The 12,484-nt window shown below is 42.5% G+C and overlaps 1 protein-coding gene and 1 pseudogene across 4 annotated transcripts in view; one reads left to right on the top strand and one right to left on the bottom strand.

Moving 5' to 3' along the window:
• Window positions 1-12,484, bottom strand: part of LOC311630570 (U3 small nucleolar RNA-associated protein 14 homolog A-like) — a 75,154-nt gene that overhangs the window by 21,472 nt on the left and 41,198 nt on the right. The gene's annotated exons all lie outside the window — the stretch shown is intronic.
• On the top strand, window positions 4,579-10,528 carry LOC311630276 (ferritin light chain-like; annotated as a pseudogene). The gene is made up of 2 exons: window positions 4,579-5,261; window positions 10,361-10,528. The product of its transcript is annotated as a ferritin light chain-like (transcript).

The raw sequence follows: 12,484 nt of genomic DNA, 5'->3' as shown, positions 1-12,484 counted from the left end.
TTTACTCAACACATTCTCTATTGCTAACTTTTCAAATTGCATCCAAATTTGCACTTTCACAAGTAACACCTATTAAAAGTATTAGAAGTAACCTTTCCTGGATCATTACCTTAATACAGATTAGAAAGACCCACATCCCAGAAAACCCCTCTGTTCTGGCAAACCAGGGCAGCTGGTCACAACATCCCTGGTCAGAGGTAATGCACTGCCCAAGGCCTTCTTGCACACACTGCTGATCACCCACCGGACATGTGCTATTTCCACACCCACCAGGAGTTTCCCTTCCAGGTACAGTACCTCATCTGTAATTTACATGAACTTGCTTCAGCATACATAGTGAATTAAAATATTCCCTAGAAATGGTTCATTAATATGTGAAGTGCCCTAATCAGGAATACACATTCCAGAGGTGGCTGGTTAGCATTTGAAAGACCCTAATCAGGAGCCCCCACTCTACGCAGTGCCTGCACAAGCACCGTGACAAGTGCTTGCCTTAAATAACCACTACCTGAAGCTGCAGATTGATCTTGTTAATTAGCACAAAGGGTATTAGCAATAATGATTCACTGGTGAAATGTGAGCTATTCCGGAACCACTCTGACTTGAATTAACGGAATATTTTTTAAAAGCTGGTATCAAAACCAGCAACCTAACACCTTTGGATTAATACTTGAGGTGAAGAATTTCATTTAATCCTATCAGCCCTACATTTATCAGAGGTTTGAAAATGGGGATAGCGGTTGAGGGAGGATGGTAGCAGATTTCAGCACCAAGGTCCAGAGTTGATAAATACCCTACGATGCCTTGGAAAGCCCAGCACCCAAAATGCCAGGATGGCAGAGAAGTTTAGCCAATGATCAGGACCCTGTGGCATTTTTGCCTCCAAGTGAGCCTTCTGGGTTGGAGAACCCCAAGAGCAAAAGGTCTGCACTTCAAAACAGATGCGCAGTCTTTGTGTCTGTTTTCTGTTATTGTGTTGGGCTTTGCTTGTTTTTCTTGTTTGTTATTTTGTTGTTAATGCGGCTGAATTTGGTTCAGGACTTGCTTGCATTGTAACACATCACTCGGGAGTGAGGTTTTAAGAAAGGAGACTAGTTGCCCTCACCCATCTTTAATCATTGGAAATCATGAATATTCAACAAAAAGAAGCTGATCCTTCTGAACAGGCAAATCACCTGGGTCAGGCCAAAACTTTGGGTATCTTTTAAATTAGCATTATCATGTTAATATCCCTTTCAGTGCTATTAAATAAATAAAAAAGAAATGCAGTGAAAATGAAGCTAGCAAATTCCCCTGTTTTATTTAAAACAATGTGTAAACAAAATTGTCTGATGCTACTGTTTGCTGAAAAACATGCCTGACAAGTGTGACAGCGTGTACATGCACATTCGATCCTTGAAGAGACAGGCTGAAACTCAGAAGCAGTGCCATTGCCGGTGGGGAAGAGACTCCCCCTCCCCCCCCCCCCACACACACACAAAGAGAGGCCTCTTCTTTTCCTCCCTCTCCCTCCTCCCTCCTACTACCATAGAGAAGCTTGTGTGGTAGAGGGCAGATGCCCACAGCACAGGATCTCAAACTCCATAGGACATCAGAATCCTTTGGAGGGTCCTTAAAATGCAGATCACTGGGCCCCATTGCCAGGGTTTCTGATTCAGGAGGGCTGAGGTGGAGCCTGAGAATTTGCATTGTTAACAGGTTCCCAGATGCTCCTGGGCCTGGAAATACACTTTGAGAACCACTGCTTTGATTCTCAACCTTGACTGCACATTAGAATTACTTGGGGAGATTTTAAAAGGACAAAGACTTGACCTTACTAACCTAATCATAGGAGTAATATTCCAACCTATTCGTTGATCCCACTTAGATTGGGGGTAGATGACATGGGATATGTCCACAAGGGGGCAGGAATCTTGGGAGGCATCTGCCTACCACACCAAGGAACCAGGTACCAATACTGTTCAGCTATCATTTTCTACCACAATGAGCCTGAGATTTGTGCGTAATTAGACTATGTCAAGTCAGTTCATACAATAACACTAGGACAGGAAACCAAAGGGGAAGACCTGCCGAACAACTTCTGAGCGCCATCCTAACCATCTGGGTGAGTCAGTCCCCTTTTTCAGTAACAGACATTCGTAAGCCTCTCCAACCAAGACAGGTGGTGCTTGATACCCAGAAGAGTAAAAAGAAGCCCATTTGCTCAATGATCTGTTCACCAAATTTGAACTACTTGTTCAATGACCTATTCCCAAATTATACCAACTTTACCCACTTATTAAAATTTATCCTAAAGAATATTCTGCTTAAATATATTCAACAAATTTAATATATTCTGTTCTATAGAGAAATTACTAACATTTTCCCCTTTTTATGAGAAGCAAAGAATACTTGCTAAGTGAGCAAATGAATGATATTTCCATTATCTATACTTTTGAGCACCTCCTGCCTCAGGAGTCCAATTTAAATTATCCCTTCAGAAGAAATTATCAGAACAGGTAGGAACCTGGAATTCACACCCAACTGAAATATTTCTATGAACTACAACAGGTTGATATGTACCCTGAGGAGGTGTCTTTACAACTGCATTATCCTTTAATTTTTATGAATCTTCCCATTATTTTTTTATTGATTTCAGAGAGGAAGAGAGAGGGAGAGATTGAAACATCAATGAGATTCATTGATCGGCTGCCTCCTGCTCTCCCCCTACTGGGGATCAAGCCCACAACCCAGGCATGTGTCCTTGACCATAATCAAACCTCGGATCCTTCAGTCTACAGGCCAACACTCTATCCACCGAGCCAAATCAGCTAGGGTTCTTCCTATTATTTTTTAAAGTTTTTACTCAAATTATGAGGATTATTCAATCATTTGTTTGTTGAATAAATATATTTTGAGTACCAATTATATGCCAGGTGCTCAATATGGAAAGACAACAGTAGACCTCATAAATTTCCTCTTTGTGGCTTTTTCAGTAAAGCAGAGACATGGATAGTCAACAAATAACCCCAAATTAATACATAATTGCAAATTCTGATGATTAATAGGAAGGGAAAGTAGAAGAGAAAAATAAAACCATGTGGTTATGATAATTAAAGAATGGAAATCATGAGTTCAGACATTTTCTCTTTCCTTCTACCTCTAAAAAGGAAATTAAGTCATTGTTTTGAAGACATATCTGCACTCCCATGTTCACTGCAGCATTATTCATCATAGCCAAGACATGGAAATAATCTGAGTGTCCATCAACAGGTGAATGGATAACGGAAATGTGATACAAATGTTATTCAGCTATAAAAAATAAAATCCTGCCGAGACCGATTTGGCTCAATGGATAGAGCGTCAGCCTGCGGACTGAAGGGTCCCAGGTTCGATTCCGGTCAAGGGCATGTAACGTGGTTGCGGGCACATCCCCAGTGGGGGGTGTGCAGGAGGCAGCTGATTGATGATTCTCTCTCATCGATGTTTCTAACTCTCTATCCCTCTCTCTTCCTCTCTGTAAAAAAATCAATAAAATATATTTTTTTAAAAAATTCCTGACATGCCTGGTGTGCTCAGTGGTTAGAGTGACAGCCTGTGCACCAAAGGGTTGACAGTTTGATTCCCAGTCAAGGTGCTCAGTTGCAGGTTTGATTCACACATGCAGGAGGCAACCAATTGATGTGTTTCTCGCACATCAGTGCTTCTTTCTCTCTACCTTCCTCTATTCCTACCTTCCACTCTCTCTAAAAATCAATGGAAAAAATATCCTCCAATGAAGACTAACAAAAAAAAATAAAATAAAATAAAAAATAGGTGGGTGAGCCTTAAAAAAAGAAAAAGAAAAGAAAAAAAATTCTGTCATTTGCAAAACATGGATGGACCTTGTACTAAGTGAAATAAGTCACGCAGAGAAAGACAAATACTGCATGATATACTTATATGTGGAATTAAAAAAAAAAAGCCATATTTAGAGAATCAGAGAGCAAAATGATGGTTGCCAAGGGCTGGGGAATGGTTGAAATGGGAAATGTTAGTCAAAGGGCACAATCTTCTAGTTATATGATGAGTAAATTCTGGGAATCTATTTTATAGTATGGTGATGACAGTTAACAATACTGCATTATATGCTTCAAAGTTGCTAAGAGAGATCTTACATGTCTCACCACTCACACAAAAAATGTAATTATGTGAGTGATGGATATGTTAAGTGACCTTACTGTGGTAATCATTTTGCAATACATATGTGTATCAAAGCATCACACAATATACCTTAAACTTACCCAACATTATTTGTCAGTTATATCTCAATTTATTATTGAAGGGGGGGGAGAGAAGAAGCACCTACCTTCCTGAGATATGCAAATAACAATTAGGAATGTGTCCACCTATCTGAGGGATAAGGAATCTACTTAATCAAGTTTATTTCAGGAATAAAAAAAATAAATAAGTAAATAAAAAAAACAACAGGTCAGCTGCATGACTATGAGCTTCCACTCGCCTCATTTCAACTAGAAAAAGTAGAGCCCCTGGCAGTGCCCTCGGTGGTCCCAGACCTGTCTCCTGCTTCAACAGTGTTTGGACGGAACAAACCCAGGGATGCCCCTCCCTCCAGCCTCCGGCCACTCTCCTGCATCTTATCCAGTCACCCCCTTCACAACCACCTCCGGGACCAGCCAACACCCCGGGTTTTTGTCTACCTTAGCTCCTTATTGCCGAACAGCAGTGAGCTCCCAAACCCGTCACAATTATTCACTGAGGTGGAGGCTGAGGTCAACCGCCTGGCCAACCCGCACCTGCGGGCCTCACACACCTGCCTCTCTCTGGGCTTCTATTTCAACCAGGAGAGGTGGCTCTCGAGGGTGTGGGCTGCTGCTTCTCCGAGTAGGCAGAGAAGAAGCGCGAGGGCACTGGGCATTTCTTAAAGGTGCAAAACCAGCACGGTGGCCACATTCTCTTCCAGGACATGCTGAAGCCTCCCCAGATGAGTGGGCAAAACTCAGGTTGCCATGGAGGCCACCCTGGCCTTGGAGAGGAGCCTGAACCAAGCTCTTCTGGACCTGCAGGCCCTGGGTTCTACCTGCACAGACCCTCATGTCTGTGACTTCCCAGAGAACCACTTCCTGGGTGAGGAGGTGAAACTCATCAAAAAAATGGGCGACCACCTGACTAATATCCGCAGGCTGGCCTGCCCCCAGGCTGGGCTAGGCAAGTATCTCTCTCTTTTAAAAATACTTTTATTGATTTCAGAGAGGAAGGAGAGGGAGAGAGAGACAGATACAGCAATGATGAGAGAATCATTGATTGGCTGCCTCCTGCACACCCCACACTGGGGATTGAGCCCACAACCAAGTATGTACCCTGACTGGGAATCGAACTGTTGACCTCCTGATTTATAGGTCGATGCTCAACCACTGAGCCATGCCCACTGGCCTGGGCAAAAGGCTAGGAGCCTTTGGAGACCAGAGGCCTTTGAGAGGTGCCTCTACATCCCCTGGTATCTGGCTGTTACCTGAGCCTCTCCCCGAAACTACTACTAGCCATTTTTTAACCACTCTGAAGCTCTCTTCTATGCATTAAATCAAATGAAACAATAAAGCTTTATGCTTGGGGCGGGGGGGGGGGGGGGGGGGGGGAGGAAGGAAAGAAAAACTAGAGCCCCACTAACTTGCCCCATCAATCTCTGTTGTAAAGTCAGCTACACAAGAAATGCTAAAATCCTTATAAATAAAAAAGTAGGGAAATCTACTCTGATTATATTTAATGCCCATTAAAACTGTGTATGAAAATCGAGACTCCCTCATGTTTAAATATTTACCAAACACAGATAAATCCTAGGTCTGAAATAGAACAGTATAATTTAGTTCAATTTCATTCACTCTAAAATAAGGATTCTCCACTGTAATTATCCAGGTAAAGTCAGTTGCTCTCTAAAACCTTCCTTGATTCCCCCAGGCATAGTTATTAATAGTTATGTCCTTCCCTGTGCTCCCATAAGACTTCCATTACAGCTCTTTCCAGCATTGTACCATAAATATCCTGAGGTCTTTGAAATTACTTTTCCTGCTCTTACTCAGCTGAGGCCCATGAGAACAGCTTGGTCCTATACATTTGGGTAGCCTTCATACCCAGCAGAGTGCCAAGTTCACAATAATAAGACTCATCGAAACTTTGAGTAAATAAATAAGAGGTCTCACATACATCAAATCTTATAACAAATGGAGGAGGGTGACATTTGACCTTCACTTGGGCCCTGAAGGAGGAATCGGCCATGCAGAGATCTAACATTCAAGAGAGAACTGCAAGTGCCAAGGTTTTCAGGGGAGGGGGAAAAAAGATATAGAAAGAAGGCTACTGGGGAGAATTAAAGAGAGGGGAGATGATGAGGAGAGGAGAGCATGCAGAAAGTGAGTGAAGGCACATTCCAAGGGAGGAAACAGTATGCTCTAGAGCACATGTGTCAAACACAAGGCCCGCGGGCCAAATCCAGCCCGCCAGGCCTTGCAATGTGGCCCGCACCGCGCTGTCATCACTGCACTCCGCTGTCAGTTTATGACATTGTCAGTTTATGACTGTTCAGTAAACCATTCGGCCCGCGATTTAGGCTGGATTTTTAGATTTTGGCCCCTTCTCTGATTGAGTTCGACACCCCTACTCTAGAGAAAGGGAGGAAATGTTGGTGAAACTGGCTGGAGCAGAAAGAATGCAGCAGGAAAGAACAATAGGCAGAGAGCCTGTAAGGCCACCCTCACAGGCTCATGCTTGTTCAGTGAGCCCTGAGGTTTTTTGACATGGACCCTGGCCTGACCTTTAGAAAGGCTGTGGTGTGAGGGTTGAACTGAAAAGGGTGGAGGGAGAACCCCAAGTCAAGGGAACCAGGAGGGAGGCTATTAAAATGACTTAATGAGTGGTCACAGGGCTCCTCAGGCAGAGGCTGGATGAGAAGGAGGGGAGAAGCACAGAGATGAAAGTGCACAACATTTTTCAAAAACAGCATTAAAGATAGTCAAACCTATGGCTCAAAATAAATAGTTATTTTTTTGGAGCAGAGGCAGCAATGGGCCTATGGTGCTTTCATTTAAACCAATGCTTGTCAGGAGGCAGGGACAGCGGCTGGCCAGTTGTACATTGCCCTTTATCTCTAGATCCAGGCCATTTCATTCCTCTGCCCAGAGTCTGAATAATAAATGTCCTCTTCCTCCAAAGAAAACAATGCCACTGAATGAGGTGAAAACATCAGAAATAGAACGGTTTGATTTTTATGGGCAGAGTTTCAGACAATGGATTAGAATTCATCTATTTCTTTCCCAGTTGACCCATCAGCCCAACTACCTGACCTTGAAAAGTCATTTTCTTTCTCTTTTCAGTACAATTTTAAAAATCGAAGTGTTTTTAGAACGGGAAAGCAAAACCTAGGAAGGAGGCTTGTAGCAAAGAAGAGTAATCGATCTGTTAAAAGAACCAGTGTTCTCCTGATAAGACTGAAGGGGAATAGCAGAAGCCCACCCCGTGAGGATTACGAATTATGCAGTGATGGGAAGGGAATTAATGTATTGGCACCTGTTACTCTTCAAACACTGAACCTGGTGTTATGGATTTAACAATGAATAAGATAAGTCAATCCCTGCCTTCAGGGTGCTCAAGGACATATAGAAAAAAAATCCCATATAGCGTGATGGGAGCAACAATATGAATGGCAGAAGTTTGGGGAGCCAGAGAAGATTCCCAGAGGCTTGAGTAAATAGGCATCATCCAAGGAAGAATATATCAGGACTCAGAAATCAGTATCTTTCAAGCTTCCACATCATGCTTCCTGATTTCAAACTATATTACAAAGATATAGTAACCAAAACAGTATGGTACTGGCATACAAATAGGCACACAGACCAATGAAACAGGTTCAGAGCCAGAAATAAACCTTCATACACATGATCATCTAATATTTGAAAATGGAGCCAAGAATATTCAATGGGGAAAGGATAGTCTCTTCAATAAATGGTGTTGGGAAAACTAATCATTTGAAGAAAAATGAAATTGGGACTCTATTTTACACCACTCACAAAAGTTAATTTGAAGTGGATTAAAGACTTAATCTAAGATCTGATACCATAAAACTCCTCAAAGAAGCATACGGTAACAGTTCCTTGATATTGCCTAAACCGGTCTGGCTCAGTGGATAGAGCGTCGGCCTGCAGACTGAAAGGTCCCAGATTCGATTCCGGGCAAGGGCATGTAATTTGGTTGTGGGTACATCCCTGGTAGGGGGTGTGCAAGAGGCAGCTGATCGATGTTTCTCTCTCATTGATGTTTCTAACTATCTCTTCCTCTCTGTAAAAAATCAATAAAATATATTTTAAAAAAAAAAGAGTTCCTTGATATTGATTTTGGCAATTTTTTTTTTTAGATTTGATTCCAGGACCAAAGGCAACAAAAAAGCAAAAACAAACAAGTGGGACTACATCAAACTAAAAAGGAAACCAAACTCAAAAGTGCTGTTCTAAAATGGGGGAAATTATCTTGAGAAGATGTGCATCCTCTTATTTATGTAGATATTCAAACTCAGGGGTGTGACAAAGCGGCTCAAAATGGCTGTCATGTGGAATGGATAACTTAAAGCTTCCTGTCCAGCCTGACATGCTGTGACTCTCCATTGAAGAAACGTGTAAGGCTTGCTCCAATGCTCTCGCTCTCTCTATCCCTACAGAGCGCCCAGCCCAGGGAGTATATATTAAGAAACAGCAGGCAGCACCATAAAAAACAACAACCCAGGACTTGAGGAATGCAATCAGATTGCAATTTTATTTGTGTCTCACACTTTTCCTTCAAACTGCATTCAGTGAGATAAAACTCAGGCAATCTCGTGATTTTCTGACTACTCTCTGATCAAAAGTCTGATGAATATGTTAAGCTGCTAACTAAATAGTATCAATCCAGTGATTAAAAAGTCCAGTCTCCTGTAACAGTAACCAAAGCTGCTAACTCCTTTGAAAACAAGACTTTCCCTTTCTTCCCCAGGAGGGCAGGGGCTGGAGGAAGGGGGAAGGAGTGTGGTAGCTTGTCAAGGTCAGTCTTCGATGCCCTCAGGGCAGGGAAAGGCATGATCAGGTGGATAGGGAAGGCAAAAATAGCAGAAACATTTAATCTATCAGGTTGGGAAGGTATTTTGTTTGTTTTTTTGGGGGGAAGGCAGTTAACATTGTTTTCTGGGGCAGTTCACAGATAGCTCTCACAGGCCATGACCTTGACCCAGACAAAAGCCTGCTGATCTAGTATTACTCTCTCCTCTGCCCTTGGGAATCCAGAAATACAATTTTGGCTTATCTTTTATTGAGGCCACTTCTTCCACCTTAATAATTCTACTCAGAGTGAAGGCCAATCCCCAAGCAGAAACCATTCTCCTTTGTTTTGCTGCCCCATCAACTAGACAGCCCAGGTTTCACCCTCTGATATGCTGGTTGGGACAGTAGTGTGGTGTCAGACAACAACAGGTCTGTGTGTTCCCCTAAACTCCTTCATTGACAAGGTGAAGGAGTAGCTCCCCTCAATCTTCCTCCTTAGATAGGGAAGGACACCCAGCACAGCCACACTCTCTTGAAAGAAATTCCCTAACTCTCCATCCTCTCCACCTTACTATAACCTTGATCTGGTTTGGGGTCTGGTGAGCTGTGCCTTTCAACTTATCTTCTCTGTAACTTCTGCATATGGCCTAGAATCTCCTTTAGAATGTATGTTGTTGCATTAATAGAAACTTCCCATATAAGACTCTGTTTAATTTTCAGTGACCAGGTAGGAAAGAGATGACGGAATTTATTAATAGCTATGTAAGTGCTTGATGCTCCAATGTACAGCCCCTGTAAGAGAATAAAGAATTCAGAGCAGGCCTGAAGCACCTTGCTTCCTAACCGCTGAATCTCTTCCTCCTCTGCTCCCCAAATGCAGAGGTGGATGTTCATCATCACAGTGCAAGAAAGACCAAGGTGAAACAGCACCCCACAATGACCAGAGGAAGTGGAGCAAATCAAACCACTAAAAGACCTTATTGATCCCAAATCTGGTGCTGCGTATCCAGGCATCTTCCTGTGGGATGAGGACAGTAGACAAGGTCAGGTTGTCATCTGACCTTTCAACCATTCTTTGGACCAGGAAGTGGAAGAGGAACAGGTAAGAGGACCCACCAGGCATAGATTCAAGAAGTGAAAGAGAAAGAGGATGGCTTGGTTCCTGCCACTGAGTAATTCAAAGCTTCCCAATTGGCCAAGTTCCGTGCCAAAAATGGGCTACAGGTGTGCAAGAATGGGCTCAAACCCCCAAGCCTTTGGGGCTGCTGGAGATCCCAAACTGGTCACCTCTGGCCTAAGCAGCCTTTCTTTGAGCTCTGCAGAGGGTGGCCAAGATGACTGAAATCTGTCGGGACATCCCACAGTCCCTGCAAGCAGGAGTATCACAAGCACCACTGAATACTGATTCGGCTCCACATGCTGGAGAAGCCCTTCCGCCTGAACAGCCAGCCACACTGACAGCTGGACATGAAGCCCAGACTGCCCAGTGAAGACAAGTGGCCCACGGGTCCTCCGGAGGAGCACAGTGCAGACACAGCCTAAGGTGCCACCTGGCTTTGTTAGAGGAGGGGCAGCAGGAAGGCTAAGCTCCTGTGATGGCCTTCTCATTGGAGATTTCTGCCTGTTAATAATGGATGTGTCCTTTCAATGGTGCCTGCTCTAATGATATGCGACAGTTTGCATATTAGTCACCTTAATGTTTTAAATGATAGATATAAAAAAGTTCAATTAGATTTTAAAAACATTTGCATTATCACAAGAAATTTCAACTGTAAATTTATCAATAAGAGAAAAGGATAGGCTGAAACCGGTTTGGCTCAGTGGATAGAGCATCAGTCTGTGGACTGAAGGGTCCCAGGTTGGATTCCAGTCAAGGGCATGTACCTTGGTTGTGGGCACATCCCTGGTGGGGGTGTGTGCAGGAGGCAGCTGGTCCATGTTTCTCTCTCATCAATGTTTCTAGCTCTCTATCCCTCTCCTTTCCTCTCTGTAAAAAAAAATCAATAAAATATATATTTTTTTAAATAAGAAAAGGATGAGCTGCTATAGTCTTCAAATATAACTGCAACTAGTATGAATTTTGGAACAGTTGTAAAACAATGTTTAAATATGATTTAATGTAAAGTTACTCACTGGTGGCGAATTCCAAAATTTGAAGAGATCATAATTGACAGCTTTTGATAAGGACTGAATATAGCCATTTCAAGCATCAACTTGATTTTTTTAAAAATATATATTTTATTGATTTTTTTTACAGAGAGGGATAGAAAGTTAGAAACATTGACGAGAGCCAAAACCGGTTTGGCTCAGTGGATAGAGCGTCAGCCTGTGGACTGAAGGGTCCCAGGTTCGATTCTGGTCAAGGGCATGTACCTGGGTTGTGCGCACATCCCCGGTAGGAGGTGTGCAAGAGGCAGCTGATCGATGATTCTCTCTCACTGATGTTTCTAACTCTCTATCCCTCTCCTTTCCTTTCTGTAAAAAATCAATAAAATATATTAAAAAAATAAAAAAAGAAAGAAAAAGAAAAGAAACATTGATGAGAGAGAAACATCGATCAGCTACCTCCTGCACACCCCCTACTGGGGATGTGCCTGCAACCAAGGTACATGCCCTTGACCGGAATCGAACTGGGACCTCTCAGTCCGCAGGCTGACTCTCTACCCACTGAGCCAAACCAGTTTCAGCTTGATTTATTTTTTTTAATAAGTTACATTTTCAGAAGCACACTTATTTTTTCATTTAAAATACTATGTTTGGATGTTTTACTAGTATGCAATCCTAATATATTTCTCAAATTTTAATTTCCCTTGTATTTACATGATAAGAAAAATGATTTTTTTTCTCCACTCTATCTCTTTTTTCATAGATGCCCCAGAACTCCTTCAGGTACCTATAATGTGCTGTAAGAACATTCTCATTTTCTGTATGAGCCATGACACAGCGGTAATCCCCTGCATCTGAGCATATGGTATAACAATCAGCTTAGGTAAGGGCTCCTTCCAGCACTATCTTGAGCTGGGTAAGAAAGCTTAGGGAAATTTTTCTTGGAGGAAATCGCATTAATGTGCATATTTTTAAGTTTGCATACTTTATCAAGAACATATCCACTTGCATATTGTGTCAAGGATGTTTCCTAAAATATCTGATCCTCAATTATGGATCTCACTCTCAAGATTCTGGCAAGAATTCCATCTTGGGAGGACTGTGTGTGGATACTTCAAGCCTCAGGCTCTGCCCTCCAGCGGGAAGACACAGAGCAATCTGGGGGCCCTGCACTCTGCCAGGTGTTAATATGACCAAACCACATTTTCTAATCTGGGCATTTGGCCACTTTAAAAAAACAAAAACAAGTTAATCTAATTTTAGCATATCTTTTAAAATACATTCTCTACTAACTCTTTTAACTTATTTATAATGTTTTATCTTTTTCCTCCTAGTCCCAC

Source organism: Pipistrellus hanaki (assembly GCF_964339955.1).
Source record: "Pipistrellus hanaki genome assembly, chromosome: 11".
In the NCBI taxonomy this organism is placed as follows: Eukaryota; Metazoa; Chordata; class Mammalia; order Chiroptera; family Vespertilionidae; genus Pipistrellus; species Pipistrellus hanaki.
Note: the sequence above shows the minus strand (reverse complement) of the source record. Positions and strands in the feature narration are given on the sequence as shown.